General features: G+C 47.0%; 1 protein-coding gene across 1 annotated transcript in view; it reads right to left on the bottom strand.

Annotated features, from left to right (window-relative positions):
* The window catches only part of LOC117353985 (dynein heavy chain 5, axonemal-like), a 629,516-nt gene that overhangs the window by 44,361 nt on the left and 560,775 nt on the right, over positions 1–24,380 (bottom strand). The window lies entirely within an intron of this gene.

The raw sequence follows: 24,380 nt of genomic DNA, 5'->3' as shown, positions 1-24,380 counted from the left end.
GTACAGCACTGCATATGTCTTTCAGTGCTTTAGAAATGATAAATAGTAGTAGTCAAAAACTGGGCCTTCCAGGAAAAAGGAAATGCCTACTGTTCACCACGCCAATATCCTACAGACTTGCAGGTATAAGAACACAAGAATGGCCTTACTGGGTCAGACCAATGGTCCATCAAGCCCAGTAGCCTGTTCTCACAGTGGCCAATCCAGGTTCCTAATACCTGGCCATAACCCAAGGAGTAGCAATATTCCAAGTTTCATTAAAAATTTGATAAAATGCTTATAAGCGCTTTACATTACTGATCCAGGGCAAGCAGTGGCTTGTTCTATGTCTTTCTCAATAACAGACTATGGACTTTTCCTCCAGGAAATCGTCCAAACCTTTCCTTAAACCAGCTACGCTATCCACTTTTACCACAACCTCTGGCAACGCATTCCAGAACTTAACTATTCTCAGTGAAAAAATATTTCCTCTTATTGGTTTTAAAAGTATTTCCCTGTAACTTCGAGTGTCTCCTAGTCTTTGTAGTTTTTGACGGAGTGAAAAATCAATCTACTTGAACCCATTCTACTCCACTCAGGATTTTGTAGACTTCAATCATATCTTCCCTCAGCCGTCTCTTTTCCAAGCTGAAGAGCCCTAACCTTTTTAGTCTTTCCTCATACGAGAGGTATCATAAATATTTAGGTACAGTAGATAAATGTGTGTTGCTGGAGGATTCACAATTTAAAGGGGAGGGTGGGGGGAAGAGAGCTGAAGTGGGAATTGAAGCTGGGTCCCCTGGTTTACAGTCAACTGCACTGACCACTAGGCAACTCCTCAGTTTTGCTTTCTGCTTTGTTCAAAATGCCCATAATATATTATGCTGTCATATAGCCTGGTTTTCCTTTCCAGTTTTACTTTCAGGGGAGAGGTAGGGGGACAGTAATCACTGGGGGATTAAGGAGATGTCTCATGCTTTAATACTGCCATTGGTCTACTGCTCAATCAGAGCACTCTTTTGTATTCTAGAAGTGACTGAAACAGGTCTAAATGAAGAAAAAAAATCCTTCTTTTTAGACTTGGATGTTTCTTCCTGTTCAATTATCGCTGTTTGACATCCTCATTTGAGCCCTCCCTAGTCCTGCCCAAAACACCCATCGCTATTTGGACAGTATAGGATGCCCAAATTCTGCAATTCCAAATTCACAATTTGAATGTTTTTTTAGCAGATAAACAGTGGCGTACCTAGGGTATGTGGCACCCGGGGCCCATCATTTTTTGACACCCCCCACCCCATCTATATGAAAATACACATCGCACAACAAGAGTGTACCTAGGAAAAGGCAGCATCTTAAACACTGCAGTGAGCACTAGAACACCAACACATACATTGTAAAACTAAACAAGCCAGATCCCGCACAGTCAATTGATCCTGTAGTCAATGCCAACTGAAAACTATGTTCTTTTCATACACACAGAACATAGATACTGTGACAGGGAAGCTCCTGTCACGGTGAAAACTACTACTAAAACTCCCCAGAATGCAGCACAAGGCTGGATAAAACCAGGCATGGAGTCAGGACAGCTGGCTCAGGCAAAAGAAGGCAAGCCCAGGCAGGTTCCAGCACAGCTGAAGAGCCAATTAAGAAAGGCTCTGCAAACCACTGATTTCCCCTATCACTCCTTTCCTGAAGTCAGGGAGAAACCTGAGGCTAATTTAGAAGGGGGTGGAGTCAGACCCCGGGGTTGGCCTTATAGGAAAGATCAATTTACTGGAGAGGGGAGAAGTGAGGAAACTAGAGAAGGAACGAGAGTGAGGAGAGAGGAGAACCAGAAGGAGTGGTTGAGAAGCCAAACTACTCACGTGGGTTCCAGGTCACAGAGGGTGCCTCAAGCCCAGCAGGAACGTAGGGCAAGAAGCCCACACCTAGGGAAAGGTGTTACTGCCCTGGAGAGGTATTGTGACTGGCAACTCAAGCCCCAAAGAGCAGGGCTGGGAAAGCCTCCCCAGAGAAAAGCTGCAGATAGTTTTGCAGACGTACAGAGAGGGGGAGGGGAAGCACAAACAGAAAGAAGTGAAGAAACTTCAAGCCAGAGTTCCCGGGAGTGTGAATGGGAAATGGACAGCATACTAAGTAATGAGATAAGTGAAGAGGGCATGGTCCTTGGAGAATATGATGTTTGCATGTCCTAAGTTAAACTCCTGAAGAACGGTCTCCTATTGTTTGTATACCCGACAGCATGAGCAGTGCGGGCAGAGTTAACAAGGTGCTAATCAAGTGTTAAACCAATGCAGAGAGCTGAGAAGGAAAGGCTGGACGCAAGCCGTGCTCAGCTAGCTAGGCTCGTAAAAGGTGAAGTCCAGAGTGAGAGCAATCAAGCCCGGCAGGGGCTAAGAGCCAAGGGAAGCATTAACTGACTTATACGTTGGCTGGGATTTTACTGGTGATAAGGAAGTGCCATCTTGCTCCTTAATAGAACCTGGACTGTGAGAGTATAATGGGGGAGAGGCCCTCTAAGCACTGTAACCAACTGAAGTGAATGTTTTATGTTTTTCCTTCTGCTGTTTTATTTTCTTTGAACTTTGGGTTAGTAATAAACCTGATACTTTATTCTAAAGAATCCGGTATCCGGGTCTTCCTTCCACTGCCCTATAAAAGGCGTATTAAAAATCTTACTTGTGGTCCGGGCCGTTGTTTCCCACCTACTCGGGGACGGGCCCGGTCACAAGAAGTTGGTGGCAGTGGTGGGATCGCGCCGCCCACAGGTTAGTGGAGGAAGTACGCCCAGAGGTTGGAAAGGAAAACCCCAAGGAAAAAAAAAACGGCAAAAACCACAGAAACACGAAGGTTGGTTTTTTTTTTTGTGTGTGCAAAGCAACAGCTGGTTTTTGGCAGTGGAAAATAGTGCCAGAAAGGACTGTGTTCACAAGCTGGTAACACAGTGGTGTGGAATGTAGGAACCATTCGAGCGTGGTTTGGAGTTTTTTTTGAAAAGCCCTAAATTTCTTAACCGGACTTTCTTGGAGACTGAGGATTAAAAGACCCAGAGGCAACATTAAGGCATCTGGAGGCCAACGTCAGCAAAAGAGTGGAGCGGAGTCCGGAGGAGCGGTTCCAGGTTCCTGAGTTCCTGGTTGCAGGAGTGGCTGGGGAGGCCCTAATATCCCAAGGCTGAGACACATCAGTCCCTAAGGTAAAGGTGCTTAGGGGGTAGCTGATGTGGATTGGTGGGTAAGGGAGACCAGAAGCTTGGGGACCAGAAGGGGAACACCATAGTTTGAAAAGTCCGCACTTGGGTTCCTGTTCTCTCTTGTTTGTATTTCAGGATGGAGGCAGCCAAGTTCCGGACTGGTCTGGAAGGGGAGATGCACCGTATGCAGCTGCATTTCCAGGAGATGTTGCAGTCGCAGGCAGAGCTTTGGAAGGCTGATCACCAGGCGCAGCAAGCAAGGCACACGGAACTTTTGCAACAAATGACTGCTCAGATACAGGCCATAAGCAACCTGGCGCAGAGACCTGCAGTACCGGCGGCCGGCAGCGGTGATGGTGTCGTCGGGCCGGTAGGCGCTCCTTTTGGGGAGCCGATAAGACTGCATAAAATGAATGTAGATGATGACATATCATATCGTACTTTGGGTACTGAACCAGCAGTAAGCTATCCTATACTTAAGCCAAAATTGCTAGAAGGTGTAGAGAGTGACCCAGGTCCCTATCGGAGCCAGTCACGGGGAACCCGTTTGGCCCCGAAGGAGAACCCTGGAGCCTTGAGACAAGGCCTTGACAGATGTTTTAGGAGGTCTGGGGGAAGGTACCAGGGACGGGCCAGGGTTAAGCGGGCTGGTAAGTGTTTTGCCTGTGGTCATCCGGGACATTGGCAAGTGCAATGCCCGGTCAGGAGGAGCCTGACCAACAAGGTTGGGTCCACAACCCTAGTTTCCCTGAGAGAGTGGATGATTCCGATAAAAATAGAGGGAATCCCGGTAGTTGCCCTAATAGACTCAGGGGCTGATCAGTCCATACTGGCCCAGAAAGTATGGCATCAGGTTTTAAGAGCCCGGGGTCAGAAAATCGATAAACCCCAGGGACGGTTGGAAATACAATGCATGCATGGGACCTCCTTAACCTATGAAATGAAGGAGGTGTGGATAGAGTATGAAGGGAGAAAAGATGCTCTAAAAATGGCCCTGATGCCTAGGCCCCCATATGATGTGATCCTGGGACGGGAATGGCCCTACTTTAGGGAGTGTTTTGGCATGCGAGGGGTGGAGGCGTCCCCAGTGCAGGAGGAGCAGTTAGCCCAAATCTTCCCCCTGGCAGAGGAGGTCCTAGAAGAACCCTCCCATAAAAGAAGGAAAAGCCGAGCAGAGAGGCGAGAGGACAAAAGATCTTGCTCGCAAGGCAAGGGAGGGGGGAGTCACTTATCGTGGAGACCCTGGGTGCCTTACGAGGTGGCCCAACGATTCCCTACTCTAAGCCGGGAACAAAGGAAAGATCCCTCGTTAGAGCCGGCTATAGAGCAGTGGGAAATCGCTGGGGAGGGGGCTTGTGCGTTCCAGGTGGTAGGGGGACTCCTCTATAGGAGGGGATGGAATCCTAGGGCCCAAAAGGCACAAAGGTGCTTAGTAATACCAGCCAGCTTTAGGAAACAAATATTTTGGTCCATCCATAGGGACCGAGGACTAGACCATTTGACCCCAGGTTTGACCATTAAAAAGATCCAAAGGAAATTCTATTGGCCCGGACTAGTCCAAGAGGTAGTAACCTGGTGTAAGGAGTGTCCGAGATGTAGGGACGGGGGAGCAGAGAGGCCGCCCGTTAATCCTGAAGAGGCAAGCGTACTCCAGGACAGGGGCCAAAAGAGTCCGCCCGGGAGACCTGAAGAGGGAGGTCAGAGTAGGGACCCGAGAGAAAAGAGTCCGCCCGGGAGACCTGAAGAGGGAGGTCAGAGTAGGGACCCGAGAGAAAAGAGTTCGCCCGGGAGACCTGAAGAGGTAGGTCAGAATAGGGACCAGAGAGGAAAGAGTCCGCCAGGGAAACCTGAAGAGGTAGGTCAGAGTAGGGATCAGAGAGGAAAGAGTCCGCTAGAGAAACCTGAAGAGGTAGGTCAGAGTAGGGACAAGAGAGGAAAGAGTCCGCCCGGAAAACCGAAAGAGGTTTCCTTGGCCAAGGTTACACCAGATAAGGAGAAGCCCATTTTAAGGGTGATGCGGCTATCTCCCAAGGCTAAATTGCCAGTCCGCGTGACGCCAGGATCCGTGGGCTGGGACTTAAGCAGTATCCAAGAAATAAAGGTGCCAAAAGGGGGCAGGAAGGTTGTGGATACGGGCTTAGGGATCGCTCTACCAGAAGAGTGTTATGGGCGCATTGCGCCAAGATCGGGTTTGGCCCTCCGGCATGGCATACTCATAGGGGCTGGAGTGGTCGATCCCGATTATCGGGGAACCCTTAAGATTTTGGTAATAAATCTAGGGGAGAAGGAATATAGTATAAAAGAAGGGGATTGTATAGCTCAATTAATATGTGAGCGAGTGATGATTCCGGAACTGCGAGAGGAGGTGATAGATACAGTCACTGCTCGGGGGGAGCAGGGCTGGGGCTCCTCAGAGGAGAAAGAAGGGGTGGTAAAGAAATCCATGACCCGAAGAATCCCGTTACGGTTAGGGGAAGAATCCTCTAAGAGTGTAAAGGAAGAAAGGACCGATAGGGGTTTAAGTAGGGGGGTATGTGACAGGGAAGCTCCTGTCATGGTGAAAACTACTACTAAAACTCCCCAGAATGCAGCACAAGGCTGGATAAAACCAGGCATGGAGTCAGGACAGCTGGCTCAGGCAAAAGAAGGCAAGCCCAGGCAGGTTCCAGCACAGCTGAAGAGCCAATTAAGAAAGGCTCTGCAAACCACTGATTTCCCCTATCACTCCTTTCCTGAAGTCAGGGAGAAACCTGAGGCTAATTTAGAAGGGGGTGGAGTCAGACCCCGGGGTTGGCCTTATAGGAAAGATCAATTTACTGGAGAGGGGAGAAGTGAGGAAACTAGAGAAGGAACGAGAGTGAGGAGAGAGGAGAACCAGAAGGAGTGGTTGAGAAGCCAAACTACTCACGTGGGTTCCAGGTCACAGAGGGTGCCTCAAGCCCAGCAGGAACGTAGGGCAAGAAGCCCACACCTAGGGAAAGGTGTTACTGCCCTGGAGAGGTATTGTGACTGGCAACTCAAGCCCCAAAGAGCAGGGCTGGGAAAGCCTCCCCAGAGAAAAGCTGCAGATAGTTTTGCAGACGTACAGAGAGGGGGAGGGGAAGCACAAACAGAAAGAAGTGAAGAAACTTCAAGCCAGAGTTCCCGGGAGTGTGAATGGGAAATGGACAGCATACTAAGTAATGAGATAAGTGAAGAGGGCATGGTCCTTGGAGAATATGATGTTTGCATGTCCTAAGTTAAACTCCTGAAGAACGGTCTCCTATTGTTTGTATACCCGACAGCATGAGCAGTGCGGGCAGAGTTAACAAGGTGCTAATCAAGTGTTAAACCAATGCAGAGAGCTGAGAAGGAAAGGCTGGACGCAAGCCGTGCTCAGCTAGCTAGGCTCGTAAAAGGTGAAGTCCAGAGTGAGAGCAATCAAGCCCGGCAGGGGCTAAGAGCCAAGGGAAGCATTAACTGACTTATACGTTGGCTGGGATTTTACTGGTGATAAGGAAGTGCCATCTTGCTCCTTAATAGAACCTGGACTGTGAGAGTATAATGGGGGAGAGGCCCTCTAAGCACTGTAACCAACTGAAGTGAATGTTTTATGTTTTTCCTTCTGCTGTTTTATTTTCTTTGAACTTTGGGTTAGTAATAAACCTGATACTTTATTCTAAAGAATCCGGTATCCGGGTCTTCCTTCCACTGCCCTATAAAAGGCGTATTAAAAATCTTACTTGTGGTCCGGGCCGTAGTTTCCCACTTACTCAGGGACGGGCCCGGTCACAATACACTCTCGCCCAATATGGAATAATCACAAACTAAAAATAGAAATATGTAGACAAAAGTTAAACTGACCGCCAAGAATCCAAATTCTGCATACAATGCAACACCACAAAAACAGTAACACATGTCCTCTAATACAGTGCAAAATATAAAGACAGTAGATGTAAATTTGAAAAAACTGATACATAACAATCACCACTTTACAAATTAACAAATAAAGATAAAACAAATAATGAGAAATAATAAAATACCATTTTATTGGACTAATCCCCGTAAGCTCGGTCCCTATCCCTGCAAACCACCTGATTCCAACCACACAAGCCTTGAATTGTTTATATTAAAGTATAAAAAGAAACAATATTCTGTACAATTGTCAATTTATAAATCAGCGTCTTCTCCCCACTCTCTCTTCCCCATTTCCCTTCAGCGTCCTCAGCCCACTCTCTTTCCACTTTCCTTCAGCGCACGCACATAAAAACAAGCAAGTAATTTATATCATTTTCATTCTATTCATTCATAGAAATTAAAGTCTAAATAATGCCAGTCACATAACAAAACATGATTTTACAAAAATAATTCCCTGCACAGTCAAGCCTGCAAGGATTATTAGATGTCTTTCAGCAGCTCCCCTCCCTCCCACCCCCTTACCTTTGTGGCCAAGTCAAAAAGATCTACCAACAATAAAATTTTAAAAACACAAAGCACGCTGTACGCAGAGAAAATGTTAATTATCATTTATATTCCACGGGTTTTCAAAGAGGTCAAGGCAGATGACTTTATGCAATGTCACCTCAGTAACAACTATACAAAAATAGACAAATATTCCCCCTCCCTTTTTACTAAAACGCGATAGCGGTTTTTAGCGCAGGGAGCTGCGCTGAATGCCCCACGCTGCTCTCAACGCTCATAGGCTCTCTGCGCTAAAAAACGCTATTGCGGTTTAGTAAAAAGGGGCCATAGTGCAAAATATAGACAGCATTCTCAAAGCAGACACATTTTGATCACTAAATTGAAAATAAAATCATTTCTCCTACCTTTGGTAATTTCATCAGTCTCTGGTTGCACTTTATTCTTCTGACTGTGCATCCAATATTTCTTCCCTTCTTTCAGCCTCCTATATGCTTCCTCTCCTCCAGACCTCATTCCCTCCCCAAACTATTTCTTTGTTTCACCCTGTCCCTTCTTTCTTTTTCTCTCTCTCCATACCCCCTTTCTTTCTATATGTCTGTTTTTCTCTCTCTCTCTCCGTGCCCCATTTCTTTCTTTGTTTCACCCTGCCCCCTTCTTTCTTTCTCTCTCTATACCCTCTTTCGTTCTGTATGTCTGTCTTTCTCTCTCTCTCCGTGCCCCATTTTTCTTTGTTTCACCGTGCCCCCCTTTCTTTCTTTCTGGCTCCCTGTCCCCCCCTTTCTTTCTCCCTGCCCTCCCCTATGCCACCACCATTGGGAAAATGCTGCCACCGCCACTGGGGAATAGGCTGCCACTGCCGCCATCGGGAACAGGCCGGCGCCGAGTTCGCCCTGCTTCTCGTCCCCGCGGGGCCGACCATCTTTCGCCACCCAACGTCAAGTCTAACGTCAGAGAGGACGTTCTAGGCCAGCCAGGCAGCGATTGGCAGGCCCAGAACGTCCTCTCCAACGTCAGAATGTCAGAATTGACACGGGTGGCAAGAGTTGGTCGGCCCCACAGGGAAAAGCAGGGAGAACTCGGCGCTGGCCTGTTCCCGATGGCGGCGGTGGCACTCAAGTGGTTAAAGAGCCGCAGTTTGCCGGCCTAGGGAGAACACTGGAGGGTGGCCAGCTGTGCACCCCCTTGGGATGTAAACCCGGGTCGGTCCGCCCCCCCCACCTTGGTATGCCACTATCTGTACCTCACTCCCTCCCTATGACCAAAAATTCTCCTTTCTTCTATTCCCCGTGTACACAACCATCTCTTTCCCTCCCTTCCTCTCTCCCAAGTCCATGCCTTTTGTGTCCAAAAACACATTCCTTCCCCCACCTCAGCATTTCTTTCCCTCCCTTTCTCTCTCCCAAGTCCATGCCTTCTGTGTCCAAAAACCCATTCCCTCCCCCACCTTAGCATCTCTTTCCCTCCCTTCTCTCCCGTCCATGCCTTCTGTGTCCAAAAACCCATTCCCTCCCCCACCTCAGCATCTCTTTCCCTCCCTTCTTCTCTCCCAAGTTCATGCCTTGTGTCCAAAATGCACTCCCTCCCCCCTTTTGTGTTCCGAGTTTGCCTCCCAGCCCATCTTTGCAACTTTCTCAGCAAAATGGAGCTCGAGCTGCGAGGCTTGTCTTCTGTTTCCTGCCTACCCTGCCGCGCACAAATAGCCGACCGAAAGTATTCTCCGAAGTCAGGCTTTGCTTAAGCCCTCCCTCCGACGTCAGCGCTGACATCGGGGAAGACTTCCAATCAGCTATATGTGAGCGGCAAGGCAGGTAGGAACAGAAGACGAGCCTCGCGGCTCGAGATGTATTTAACTCCGCAGGTCCCCCGTCCAGCTCTCTCCTGTGCACCCCCTTGGGGCGTGCACCTGGGGCGGACTGCCCCCCCCCTAGGTACGCCACTGCAGATAAAGTTTATTTTTGTAATTATGAGTCACTCATGTGCTTTGGAAACAAACCCCTTAGGCGTCTATGTTTCATAAGTAAATAGTGCCTAAATACTTGCCCTCTTAAAACAGATACCCTGTTATAAAATGACCCTCTTTCCCCTCATTTTATAGCAGATTGCTGAAATTTAAGCACCTGTTGTGCACATAAGTTTACTTATAGGCAGGGCCGCCATCAGGGCAGTACTACCAGTCCTGCATTCAGGGGCCCGGAGCTGACAGGGGGCCCAGGCTCCCCCATGGTCCTAGGCCACAGTCTAGGGAGGGGGGCGGGCCGCCCCAGGTGCACAGGAGAGAACTGGACGGTGAACTCGCGGAGTTCAATACATCTCGAGCCGCGAGGCTCGTCTTCTATTCCTACCTGCCCTGCCGCTCACATATAGCCGATTGGAAGTGTTCCCCGATGTCAGCGCTGACGTCAGAGGTAGGGCTTAAGCAAAGCCTGCCCTCCGACGTCAGCGCTGAAGTCAGAGAATACTTCCTGTCGGCTATTTGTGCGCGATAGGGCAGGCCTCGCGGCTCGAGCTCCGTTTTGCTGAGAAAATTGCAAAGATAGGCTGGGAGGCAAACGTGGAACACAAAAGTGGGGAGGGAGTGCGTTTTGGACACAGAAGGCATGGACTTGGGAGAGAGGAAGGGAGGGAAAGAGATGCTGAGGTGGGGGAGGGAATGGGTTTTTGGCACAGAAGGCATCGACTTGGGAGAGAGGAAGGGAGGGAAAGAGATGATAGTGTACACGGGGAATAGAAGAAAGGAGAATTTTTGGTCATAGGGAGGGAGTGAGGTACAGATAGTGGCATACCAAGGTGGGGGAGGGTGGGGGGGCGGTCCACCCTGCCCCGCCCCGGGTTTATGTCCCAAGGGGGTGCACAGCTGGCCACCCTCCAGTGTTCTCCCTAGGCCGGCAAACTGCGGCTCTTTAGCCACTTGAGTGCCACTGCCGCCATCGGGAACAGGCCGGCGCCGAGTTCTCCCTGCTTTTCCCTGTGGGGCCGACCAACTCGCGCCACTCGCGTCAATTCTGACGTCGGAGAGGACGTTCTGGGCTAGCCAATCGCTGCCTGGATGGCCTAGAACGTCCTCTCCGACGTTAGAATTGGCGTCGGGTGGCGAGAGTTGGTCGGCCCCGCGGGGAAGAGAAGCAGGGCAAACTCGGCGCCGGCCTGTTCCCTGTGGCGGCGGTGGCACTCAAGAGGCGATGGCGGCAGTGGCAGCCTATTCCCCAGTGGCGGTGGCAGCATTTTCCCAATAGTGGTGGCATAGGGGAGGGCAGGGAGAAAGAAAGAAAGGGCTGAGACAGGAAGCCAGAAAGAAAGAAAGGGGGCAGGGTGAAACAAAAAAAAATGGGGCACAGAGAGAGAGAGAGAAAGACAGACATACAGAACGAAAGAGGGTGTGGAGAGAGAAAGAAAGAAGGGGGCAGGGTGAGAGAGAGAGAAAAACAGACATACAAAAAGAAAGGGGGTATGGAAAGAGATAAAAAGAAAGAAGGGGCAGGGTGAAACAAAGAAAAAGATTGGGGAGGGAATGAGGTCTGGAGGAGAGGAAGTGCAACCAGAGACTGATGAAATTACCAAAGGTAGGAAAAATGATTTTATTTTCAATTTAGTGATGAAAATGTGTCTGCTTTGAGAATTTATATATGCTGTCTATATTTTGCTCTATGGCCCCCTTTTACTAAACCGCAATAGCGTTTTTTAGCACAGGGAGCCTATGAGCATTGAGAACAGCGTGGGGCATTCAGCGCAGCTCCCTGCGCTAAAAACCGCTATCGCGATTTAGTAAAAAGGGAAGGGGAAAATTTGTCTATTTTTGTATAGTTGTTACTGAGGTGACATTGCATAAAGTCATCTGCCTTGACCTCTTTGAAAACCCGCGGAATATAAATGATAATTAACATTTTCTCTGCGTACAGCGTGCTTTGTGTTTTTAAAATTTTATTGTTGGTAGATCTTTTTGACTTGGCCACAAAGGTAAGGGGGTGGGAGGGAGGGGAGCTGCTGAAAGACATCTAATAATCCTTGCAGGCTTGACTGTGCAGGGAATTATTTTTGTAAAATCATGTTTTGTTATGTGACTGGCATTATTTAGACTTTAATTTCTATGAATGAATAGAATGAAAATGATATAAATTACTTGCTTGTTTTTATGTGCGTGCGCTGAAGGAAAGTGGAGAGAGAGTGGGCTGAGGACGCTGAAGGGAAATGGGGAAGAGAGAGTGGGGAGAAGATGCTGATTTATAAATTGACAATTGTACAGAATATTTTTTCTTTTTTATATTCATCCATAGCTGCATGTTTATGATGTGCTCATATGCACTTATTTATCATCATAAGTTTCAAGTTTCAAGTTTAATCACATTTGATGAATCGCTTATTACAATATCTAAGCGATGTACAATTAAAAAACCATCAGATGTTGGTGTTACATAAAATTTAAATAAGTCAGACATTGGACAGACAATTTTTAGACAGACATGAATGAGTAGGGAGAAAGGGGAAAGTTACAATTTTGTATAACATATACATCATCATTAACATGCAGCTGTGGATGTGTAAGGACAGGCTGAGGAGGATGGATGGGAAGGAAGGAAGGTGCACATATCAACATATCATACATTTTTAACATGCATGATGCAGCTATAGGCAAGCTGAGGAGGATGGGATCATACAGATGTGTATGTTCAGATATGCGCTCAGATGTGTAGTTTTTTTCTGATATATTTATTAAGCTTACAGTATTTATAAAAACACATTTAATACTTGTTACAAAAAATATTGTGCAATTGTGATCTACTTCTGGCCTACAAAGGTCAAAAGAAATCCTTAACTGAGATTTTACATTCAAAAGTGAATTATAGCTACTAGCACTATTATTTATTAGTTATTTATTATGCAGATGTTTGTTAGTTTGTTATTAGTTCAGTATTAGACATATGTTAGTTTAGAATAGATAGGTATAGATTAGTTTAGTTTAGGTTAGGTTAGGGCCCTGCTGAAAGAGTCTACCTTGACGTGGTTGCAGGCTTACAAATATTTTGGTCAAAGAGTGCGGCGACAGAGAAAAGTATGTGTGTATTCGGCTCATGGAAGAAGGGGGGAAGGCGGGGGAGGGGTGCGGGGGGGGGCCCAATAGGCTTGCTCAGTAAGGGGCCCAGAAATTTCTGATTGCGGCCCTGCTTATAGGCTATAGACTATTAGCATTTATATAGGTAGGTATACACTTACACTAAAATACTATAGTGTGGAATTGTCAGAGGGACATTGAGATGGGCGGAGAATGGGTTAGGCATAGCAAGAGCACCCACTGAATTAAGTAACTAAAAGAATACTTTAAGTTATGTGCATAACTGCTGCATTTAAGCACTAACATTTACACCAGCCCTAGACCCGGCATAAATAGTCACACCTAAAGTTAGGTATAAGAACACTGTAAAAGAATGATTCTCAGTGGCGTAGCGAGGATGAGAGGCACCCGGGGCGGTTTTGCCCCTCCCCTCTTCCCCGCCCCCACCCCCATCCACTTCTTCCCTGCCCCCTCCTGCCACATGTGCCTGCCCCTTCCCCCTCCCCCTTTAATGTTCCCGACACGAGCAGCAACCCCAACCTGCTCACGCCAGCAGTCGGCTCTTCATCTGACATCACCTCCAGGAAGTGACATCAGAGGAAGAGCCGAGGCTGGGGTGAGCAGCAGGCTGGAGTTGCTGCCCGCGCCACGAACATTAACGAGATGTGAGGGAAGGGAAGGTGCGCACATGTACGCATGTGGTAGTGTGGGGTGGGGAAGGAACAAGGGTATGGAGAGAAGGACAGGTGCCTGCGCCCCTACCAAAACAGTGCCCGGGGCAGACTGCTCCCCTCCTCGCCCTCCCCTTACTACACTAATGATGGTTCTTATAGAATAGGATCACTGCTCGTGGAAATATGGTACTTAAATTATGGTGCTCTCTTATAAAATTGCCTCCTTATGTGTGCGCTTGGATGGATATAAAGATGACATACTATTTAATTAAATTCTCAAGGAGACTTTAGGACACATAACATGGATTTCTTGTATCTGATCTCAGCTAGTATTGATCTCTGTTCTTGACATACTGTGTCCATAATAAGCATATAAAAGACAGTCTGCTTCATATGTAGGGAAAAATACTTTATTGCCAGGGCAGGCAACATTCAGCCCTCTACCACTATAGCTGAATGGAGGGAGCTGTCACATCAGTCAATCATATGTGGTGCATGGTCATACCTGCTTACTGGAGTGTGTTTCCAGTCACACACATTCCAACAGTAATATGTCACATGATCTGGCCACACTTGGAGTCAGATTACTATGGGGCTCATAATAAAAAAAAACAATGTTTAAAAAGTGGCCTAAATGGCTACTTGGACGATCAAAAAGCCCGATCGTCCAAGTACCCATAATCAAAGCTGGTTTTAGACTTAACTAAAACCAGCTTAGGCCTTTCCCCTGCCTCTAAACGCACAGAAAGAAAAGAGGCGTTTTTAGAAGAGGGGAAAGGGCGGGAAGTGGGTGGGAGGTGGGACGACCTACACCTAGGCGTACAACACATATAACCAAAGATTTTGACAGGTTGCCTAATCGGTACTTATATGTTTTGACTTAGACCAAGTCAAAACAAGTATAAGTGCCGAACAAGGGGACGCTGAGCTGATGGTGGCTGCCGCGATCAGTTCGGCGGCCCGGCAACCTACCGACCACAACCATTGGGGCAGGAGAGATGGGTCATCTCCCCTGCCGCAATAGCAATACCACCAATTGCCGCCAAACGTGGCAGGAGAGATGACCCATCTCTCCTGCAGCGATCCACCCCTCCAATCAGGCCAGGAGAGAGCCCAAGCCCTCCTGGCCCCACCGAGTACGATCTGGGCAAGAGGGAGCCCAAGCCCTCCTGGCCCCACTGAGTACGATCTGGGCAAGAGGGAGCCCAAGCCCTCTTGCCCCGCGGCACCCCCAACCTCCACGACACTATCGGGGCTGGAGGGAGCCCAAGCCCTCCTGCCCCGTGATCCCCAACCCCCCCCTCTGGGCTGAATCCGTTGGGGCCAGGAGGGAGCCCAAGCCCTCCTGCCTCTGCGATCTCCCCCCCCACCACCACACGATCCAGCCAGGAGGGAGCCCAAGCCCTCCTGGCCCGCGACCCCCTCTAACCCCCCACCCCCCACTAAAATACGGGCAGGAGGGATCCCAGGCCCTCCTGCCCTCAACACAACCCCCCCAAACAACCACCCCCCGAACACCCGATTGGCCCCCCTGCCGACCCGCAATCCCCCGCCGACCCCACAACCCCCCCCCCCCCCCCCCCCCTCCCCGTACCTCAAAAAATGTTGGACGGACGGACGGGTGCCAAGCCTGCTCATCCGGCAGGCCAGCCAGCGCAGGAATGGGGCCGGATTGGCCCAGGCTGCTCAAACCCCGCCCACAGGTGGGGCCTGAGGTGCCTGGGCCAACCAGAATAGGTCCAGGAGCCTTAGGCTCCTCCTGTGTGCGGGGCCTTAAGCACATGGGCCGGGTTGGGTCCATGTGCTTAAGGACCCGCCCACAGGAGGGACCTAAGGCCCCGCCCACAAGAGGGCTTGGGCTCCCTCTTGCCCCATTGTCATCGGGGGGGGGGGGGAATTCTGTAACCGGTGTTGTTTTTGACAGACACCGGTTACAAAATCCAGCTTTTAGGCGAAGGACTGGCTCCTCCTTCACCTAAAAGCCCTTGTTTTGGACATTTGGGGCTTAGGCTTTTTTTAGGTTGATTATATGGTATAAGTTTAGATGTAGTGGTGGTCTGGGAATTTAAACAGCTGAACGTAGAGGCAGGCCATTATCAAAAAAACCTCCTTTTGGACTTTTTTTTTATAATGGACATTTTCCCTGCTTCTACTTTCAACGTTTAAGCCAAGGCCTTAACCCAAAAGGGGACTTAGACGTTTTTTTTTATTATGCCCCTCCATGCATTTTTCCTTTCCAAGTGAACTGGTTTGAGAATTTTTTAAAACTCATGTGATGTTCTCTGCCAGAGAAAATTTAGTTCACCAACCTCTGAAGATATAACTGGGATTTACACAGTACTAAATGTGCCAATAACAAATAAAAGTGTGAATAAAAAACAGTTTGTGGATTATACACTTTTTGTACCCTGATATAGAAACATAGAAACTGACGGCAGAAAAGGGCCACGGCCCATCCAGTCTGCCCACACCAATGACCCACTTTCAAAAAAAAGTTTCCCAAATTATTATTTTCTATTCTTATTTATTTATATGCCGCACTATTCTCGCAACAAATTCTAGGTGGATAGCAACAATTTAAAAAATATTGTATCAATATAAAATTATTCATTTAACAATCTTTGAAAATAAAAAGGTTTTAACAATTTTCTAAAGATATAAGAAGAAGAAACTTTTCTTATTGCAGATGGATAATCATTCCAAAGCTTTGTTCCTATAAACGTCATCTATGGAACCTTCAATGGACACTACCAAGAGAACTGTCACTTTACAATTTTTAGGCAGTACACATACTGTGTGTGTGTGTCTTCCCACCCGATATCAGCTCGTGGAACCATCAGTTCAGCAACAAATCTAAGAAGTCAACTAGGGGAGGACAGGCAGGCATAATATGTGGGACTTCCAAGCTGCCAGGATCATGAAACCCAAATGGTTGGAGGGAAAGTTAGCACTTAGAAAGTAAAATGATTCTGCAGAACTTCTTGTCCAAACCGTCTCTTCAGGAGTTTTGTTCTAGCTTTTGACCATAACAGACTCAGATTTACTGTTACCAGAACAGAACAGAACAGAATTGCCACTGCTAGTCAGACCAGTGGTTCATCATGCCCAGCAGTCCGCTCAAGCGGCAGTCCTCTGGTCAAAGACCAGCGCCCTGAGACTAGTCCTACCTGCGTATGTTCAGCAGGAACTTGTCTAACTTTGTCTTGAATCCCTGGAGGGTGTTTTCCCCTCTGGAAGAATGTTCCAGTTTTCTACCACTCTCTGGGTGAAGAACTTCCTTATGTTCGTATGGAATCTATCCCCTTTCAATTTTAGAGAGTGCCCTCTCGTTCTCCCTGCCTTGGAGAGAGTGTACAACCTGTCCTTTTCCACCAAGTCTATTCCCTTCAGATGGATGAATGTTTCAATCATGTCCCCTCTCAATCTCCTCTGTTCGAGGGGGAAGAGGCCGAGTTTTTCTAATCTTTCGCTGTACGGCAACTCCTCCAGCCCTTTAACCATCTTAGAAACATGTTGGCAGATAAAGGCCAAAAGGCCCATCTAGTATGCCCATCTGCAGTAACCATTACCTCTTTCTCTCTCTGAGAATCATCTACACTTGGCTAGCGGACTGTATCTCCTTCATGCATACTCAGGCTGGGATGATGCTACAAAGCCCAGAAAAGCCCACAATGTCTAAGCTATGGCTGCCTCAGTAGCTCATCTCTGCTTTGCATCTATTGAGGACATCTGCAAAGTGGTCCTCAATCCACACTTTTACTTCTCACTACTGTTTTAAAAAAAAATTCCTGAAGAGACAGTTGGTTTGGACAAGAAGTTCAGCAGAATGGATGTGAGTGTAAGCCTATTTGAGTGGAGTGGAAAGAGTAGATGTGAGTCGCTTGTTTACTCTTTCCAAAAATACTAGGGGGTATGCGATGAAGCTACTAAGTAGTAGATTTAAAACAAACTGGAGAAATTATTTCTTCACACAACGTGCAATTAAACACTGGAATTTGTTGCTAGAAAATGTGGTGAAATCAGTTAGATTAAAAGGGTTTAAAAAAGGTTTGGATAATTTCCTAAAGGAGAAGTCCATAGGCCATTATTGAGATGGCGTGGGGAAATCCACTGCTTATTCCTAGGATAAGCCACATGGAATCTGTTTTTCTACTTGGGATCTAGCTAGGTACTTGGGACCTGGGTTGGCCACTGTTGGAAACAGGATACTGGGCTTGATGAACTTTCGGTCTGTCCCAGAATCGCAATTCTTATGTTGTTATTCATACAGCAAAGCCAATCACTTTTTTCCAGTAGAGGTAGAAGGGTTCCCAGAGAGTCCATGCAAAACTTCTCCTTCAACAAGTATTTGTTGAGGCCCTGGAGATTTAGAATTGACTGAAGGCCTCTGGTGGTTTGGAGGTTTCCTTAGCAAGCATAGGGCATAACCTTGAGCAACAACTCAAAGCACCCACTGGTCTATTGTGATAAAAGTCCAGCATTGGTGAAAATAGATTAATCTTTCTTCGATGGGAAGATTGTGAGGAAGAGTAAGGGGAATATTGGCAATGTTCTCCAAAAAGGAGTCAAAAGGACGATTGCTGTTTAGATTGAGATTAAGGTTGTGATTTCTATAGTCTCTGTTGCCTTGTGCAGGGTTGTTGAGCAGCAGGCCTAGAAGATGAGGAAGAAGGATGATTGTAGCATTATAATAATAATAACGTCTGGATGAGGTAGACGATTGAGAGTTCTGTGGTTTAGATAAAGTTATCATAGTATCTGTGTGTTTTTTTAATCTTATCTGCACCTTCCTCAACTTTTTCTCCACACAGGTCATCTCCTATACATGGCACATTGGAAAGGCATTCCTCAACTGAAATTTCCAGATCAGAAATTTAAGCCAGGACAAATGGCACATTGTCATGACCACTGCAGACATTTGGGAAGAAACATCACAGACATCGAAAGCTGCTCTAGCCATTAACTTTCTAGTAGTAAACAAGTTCTTAGATAATTGTTGATATTGCTTTAAATTGCCGGGGGGGGGGGTGTAGAAATTCCTCAAATTCTGACAATTGTTTAGTAAAGAAGAGAACACTCTTGGGAAGAGCTGCAGAGTTTTGGAATTCTCTGCCCAGTGAAATAATGGGCTTTTTAGGAAAGCAATAAAAACATGGTTATTTCAGAAATATTTTTTGATTATGTAGGGTGGATATTATGACTATATTTTAAGATGTATTTAATGATTTGTAAATTTTTTGATATTGTATTATCTTTTATTGTAACCTGTTTGGAATTTTGTGGTTAAGCAGGATATACTATAAATATGAAATTCAATTCAATTAAATGGACATGGACATGTAAAATTGGTAGTCCATAATTCTGTTGAGAAGTAGAGCTGACTGGAAAATGTGTTTGCCAAAACATAGGGCTCCTTTTACAAAGCCGCGGTAGCGGCTTTAATGTGTATGACTTTTAATCACGCGCTAACCCCCGCGCTAGCCGCAAAACTACCACCTGCTCAAGAGGAGGCGGTTGCGGCTAGCACGGCCGGTGGTTTAGCGCACGCTATTATGTGCGTTAAACCACTACCGCGCCTTCGTAAAAGGAGCCCAAAGTAACACAACAAATGACGTGATCCATCCAACATTCATATTCACTTTTGAGGCAATGCTAAACCAACAATCCAGTAAATATTCCTTTTACTTGCTAAGTTCCAATTTATTTGCTAAGTTTCACTATAAGCTGTTTTTTTTCCCCTCTCCCCTGAGATAGACAAGACCTGTACTCTGACTATATGAATGAGGTAAAAATGTGCATTCTTGCTCCTGTTGCATACTGTCACACACAAGACTCAGGCTGTAGAAGTCTACCTGGCATCAGCACCACTGCTCTACTACTACAGTCACTGTTCAAGCTAGCTCCAGCCTATCCTGATCCGTCTTACCACATACTGGACCCAGACCATAGAAGTCTGTCCGGCATTGGCTTCACTACTGGAGTTGCCATTTTTGCACGCTCCTGCTCTACATGAATGAAGTTATACGTATTTCTTGTTCTGTAGAGTTTTGTATCAATACTATCCTCTTTTTATTCAGGGTTCCTTTGTGTCTATCCTACACATTTTTTAACTCCATCACTGTTTTTGCCTCTACCACCTCTCTAGGGAGGGCATTTGAGCCATCTACCACCTTTTCCATGAAAAAGTCTTTCTTGATGTTATTTCTGAGTCTTTACCCCCCCTCCTCCCCACACACAAAATCTCATACTATTTCCTCTAGTGTTACTGTTTCCCCATCTCTGGAAGATATTTGTTTGTAGATTAATATCCTTTAAGTATTTAAATGCCTGCATCATATCTCCTCTATCCCTTATTTCCTCTAGGGTATACATATTCAAATATTCATGCTTCTTCTCATACGTCTCTTGGCGCAATTCAGTTATTATTTTCATTGCCTTCCTCTGGACCTCTTTAAGCCTTCTTATATCCTAAGCAAGACACGGCCTCTAAAACTGAACACCATATTCTAGGTGGCGAAGATACCGATGCCAATCACCTCTCCTAATGGACACTTTACACTGTTCCATCACTGTACACTTCAAGGTATCAAACCTGTGCCATTTATGTAGACAATGAATGATCATAGATTCTTCCAGTAGTCCATGTAGTTGAAATCACCCATTATTATTGTGTTACTCAGTTTGTTAGCCTCCTTCATTTCTGATAACACTTCAGCATCTGTCCATTCATCAGGTAGACGGTAGTACACTTCTATCATTATCCTTTTTCCCTTTACACATTGGATTTCTAACCTTTGGGATTCCAAGGTGTGTTAAATAAGAACATAAGAATTGCTGCTGCTGGGTCAGACCAGTGGTCCATCGTGCCCAGCAGTCCACTCACGCGGCGGCCCTCTGGTCAAAGACCAGTATCCTGAGACTAGCCCTGCCTGAGCACGTTCCGGTTCAGCAGGAACTTGTCTAACTTTGTCTTAAATCCCTGGAGGGTGTTTTCCACTATGGCAGACTCCGGAAGAGCGTTCCAGTTTTCTACCACTCTCTGGGTGAAGAAGAACTTCTTTACGTTCGTACGGAATCTATCCCCTTTCAATTTTTGAGCGTGCCCGCTCATTTTCCCTACCTTGGAGAGGGTGAACAACCTGTCCTTATCTACTAAGTCTATTCCCTTCAGTACCTTGAATGTTTCGATCATGTCTCCTCTCAATCTCCTCTATTCGAGGGAGAAAAGGCCCAGTTTCTCTAATCTTTCACTGTACGGCAACTCCTCCAGCCCCTTAACCATCTTAGTCACTCTTCTCTGGACCCTTTCAAGTAGTACCGTGTCCTTCTTTATGTACAGTGACCAGTGCTGGACGCAGTACTCCAGGTGAGGGTGCACTATGGCCCGGTACAACGTCATGATAACCTTCTCCGATCTGTTCATGATCCTAGCATTCTGTTCGCCCTTTGCGTGGATGGCTTCATTGACTTGTCGATCAAAACTCCCAAGTCTCTTTCCTGGGAGGTCTCTCCAAGTACCGCCCCGGACATCCTGTATTCATGCATGAGATTTTTGTTACCTACATGCATCACTTTACACTTATCCATGTTGAACCTCATCTGCCGTGTTGATGCCCATTCCTCAAGCCTGATTATGTCACGTTGCAGATCTTCGCAATCCCCCTGTGTCTTCACTACTCTGAATAACTTTGTATCGTCCGCAAATTTAATAACCTCAGTCGTCGTACCAATGTCCAGATCATTTATAAAGATATTGAAGAGCACAAGTCCAAGCACCGAGCCCTGCGGCACCCCACTGGTGACTCTCTTCCAGTCCGAGTATTGTCCATTTACCTCCACTCTCTGTTTCCTATGCTCCAGCCAGTTTTTAATCTACGTGAGTATTTCACCCTCGATTCCGTGGCTCGCAATTTTCCAAAGTAGTTGTTCATGCGGAACCTTGTCAAACGTCTTCTGAAAATCCAGATATATAATGTCGACTGGGTCTCCCTTGTCTATCAGTCTGTTTACTCCCTTAAAAAGTGTAGCAAGTTCGTCAAACACGTCTGCCTTTGTTAAAACCGTGCTGACTGGTCCTCATCAGTCCGTGTCCGTCAAGGTGATCAACGATGCGGTCCTTTATCAGTTACTCTACCATCTTTCCTGGTACCGAGGTCTGTAGTTTCACGGATATCCCCTCGAACCTTTCTTGAAGATCGGCGTAACATTTGCCACCTTCCAGTCTTCCGGAATCTTTCCCAATTTGATCGACAGATTGGCTATTAGTTGAAGCAGTTCAGCTATGGTCCCTTTCAGTTACTTGATGACCCTTGGATGGATGCCATCCAGTCCCAGGGATTTATTGCTCTTAAGCCTATCAATCTGCCTACATACCTCCTCTAGACTGACCATCAATCCTGTCAGCTTTACGTCTTCGTTTACAGCCTGATGGTTTCCAGTATGTTGTGTAGATCTTCTTCGGTAAATACAGACACAAAAAATGTGTTTAGTTTGTCGGCGATTGCTTTATCCTCCTTCAGTGCTCTCTTTATTCCATGGTCTTCCAATGGTCCCACTGCTTCCTTCGCGGGTCGTTTCCCTTTAATATATCGAAAGAACGGCTTGGCTATTTTTTCCTCGTAGTCTCTTTTAGCCCCTTTTACTGCCTTATGCCACCTGCATTGTTGTTCCTGGTGCTTATTCCAGTTTTCGTCTGTTTTTGACCTTTTCCATTCCTTAAACAAAATTTTCTTGTCTCTGATCGCTTCCTTCACCTCTACAGTGAGCCATGCCGATTCTTTGTTCTTTTTCCTCTTTGATAGATTTTGCACCTCGGTGACCGTGTCCTTAAAAAGGGACCAAGCTTGCTCTAGCATTTTTACAGTGCTTATCCTCTTCCTAAACTGCTTCCCTACCATGAGTCTTATCCTTCCATAATTCCCTTTTCGGAAGTTCAGTGCCAAGGCTGTTGTTTTGGACTGATGTTTCTCCCTTGCGTGCAGATCGAAGCGGATCATATTGTGATCCCTGTTTCCAGCGTCCCTTCTACTTCTACATCTTGCATCGGTCCTCGCAGGCCATTTAGAATTAAGTCCAGAATTGCATTTCCTCTAGTATTTTCCTTGACAAGTTATTCCAGGAAGCAATCGCCTACAGCATCCATGAACTTGGTCTCTCTAACGCAGCCAGAGGTGCCTAGGTTCCAGTTTATTCCCGCATAGTTGAAGTCACCCTTGATAAATGCGTTGCCTCCCTTGCAGTTGCGTTTAATCTTGTCCGTCATTTCTCTGTCAATTTCTTCGGACTTCCCTGGGGCTCGGTAGTAGATGCCGATCTTCGTTTCCAGGCCATTTATTCCCGGAATTTTGATCCATAGAGACTTATCCGTCAGTTGTGGCGTGTTCTCTCCAGTAGATTCAATTCTCTCTTTGACGTATATGGCCATTCTGACTCTGCGGTATAGTTTGTATCCCGGTAGCACAGTGTCCCAGACATTTTCCTCAGTCCACCATGTTTCTGTGATGCCTATGATGTCAACGTTATCTTTTTGTGTCATAGCTTCTATTTCACCCATCTTATTTCTAAGGCTCCTTGCGTTCGTGTAAATACACTTGAGTTTGTGACCTGTTTCTTTCTTGCGTTTCCTTCCCTATTGTGTCCTTTTCGATCTGCCTTGCACATGATCTGGTGAGTCTTTCCCTCTATCTTCTTGCATGGTATCCTCCGGGTATACTGGTTCCCTAACCATCGAATCTCTTTCTCGGTTGACTGTTGGATTTCCCCTTCTTCCTAGTTTAAAAACTTCTCAACTTCTCTTTTGATGTTGCTTGCAAGTAGCCTCATTCCGTCTCTGCTGAGGTGGAGTCCATCCTTCCTGTATAGCTTGCTCTTCCACCAGAATGTCGTCCAGTTGCGCATAAAGTGGAATCCTTTTTTCTCACACCAGCGCTGCATCCATGCGTTGATTGCTTGCAGCTCCATCTGCCTCTTCTCATCAGCCCTGGGTACCGGCAGGATCTCCAAGAATGCTATCCTCTGTGTTCTGGTCTTCAGCTTCCTTCCTAGCATCTGGAACTGGTCCTTCAGTACTTCCCTGTTGTAGTTCCTGTTGCTCACATGGATCACCACTGCCGTATCTTCTTCTTCCACAATGTCGATGATCCTGTCGATGCGGCTCACTATGTCTTCTACATTGGCTCCCGGTAGGCAGTTCACCAGCCAATCCAGTCTTCCTCCTGCTATGTGGCTGTCGACTTGTCTGATGATGGGAGTCTCCCACAATGATTGTTGTCCTCTCTATCTTTTCTTGACTCTCCAGCCGCAGGTCCGTGTCCCTGGTGAATGTCCATCTCTCCTGCCGCAGGTCCTTATCCTTCGTTCTCGCTACTGTGTCACCCATTTCTTCATTGTGGTTGTCCGTCGGGTGGTCTACACTCTCTGTAGGTGTCTTTCGGTAGTTCCACTGTTGCTGGTGATTTTCCACAGCCTCCCTGTATGCCTCCTCTATGAACTTCTCCAGCTCTCAGACTTCTCCTTCGATGGTGTCCTCTCTTGTTCTCTGCTTCCCCTGTCTTGATGTTCTCTGCATCTCTGTCTCCCTCCTCTGCTGCCTGAAGTGCCTCCAGGTCCAGTATTCTACCCTCCAGGAATCTGATTTGTTTCTTCAGGTTCTCCAGTTCTCCGCATCGAGCGCATATGTAAGACCGCCTCCCAGAGGGGAGGTAGTCATATATATGACAGACGATGCAGAAAACTGGGTAGCTCAACATCTTGCTTCCGTCTGCTGCTTCCATTTCTGCCTGCTTGCTTGCCAGTCTGCTGTGGCTGTCCTCTGCGCCTGCTGTGTCCTCTGTGCCTGCCTGGCTGTGGCTGTCCTCTGCGCCTGCTGCCCTCTGTGCCTGCTGTGGTCTCTTTCTGCTCTCCTTTAGCGGTGGCTCGTCCCTTCTCAAGGCCCTTTACAAAGGTGCTCTCGCTAAGGTGAGCGCCTTTAATGCTCGCCTTTGATGCGCGCCGAACGGCTGAGCGCCGTTGGCCCCTCCCCTTTTAAGGGGGAGCTTCAGTGGTTGACGTATATGGAGACAGAGGGCACAGTTAATGTCCTGATGTT

This window comes from Geotrypetes seraphini, chromosome 2 (assembly GCF_902459505.1).
Source record: "Geotrypetes seraphini chromosome 2, aGeoSer1.1, whole genome shotgun sequence".
In the NCBI taxonomy this organism is placed as follows: Eukaryota; Metazoa; Chordata; class Amphibia; order Gymnophiona; family Dermophiidae; genus Geotrypetes; species Geotrypetes seraphini.
The sequence above is the reverse complement of the archived record's forward strand: the minus strand, read 5'-3'. Positions and strand labels throughout refer to the sequence as shown.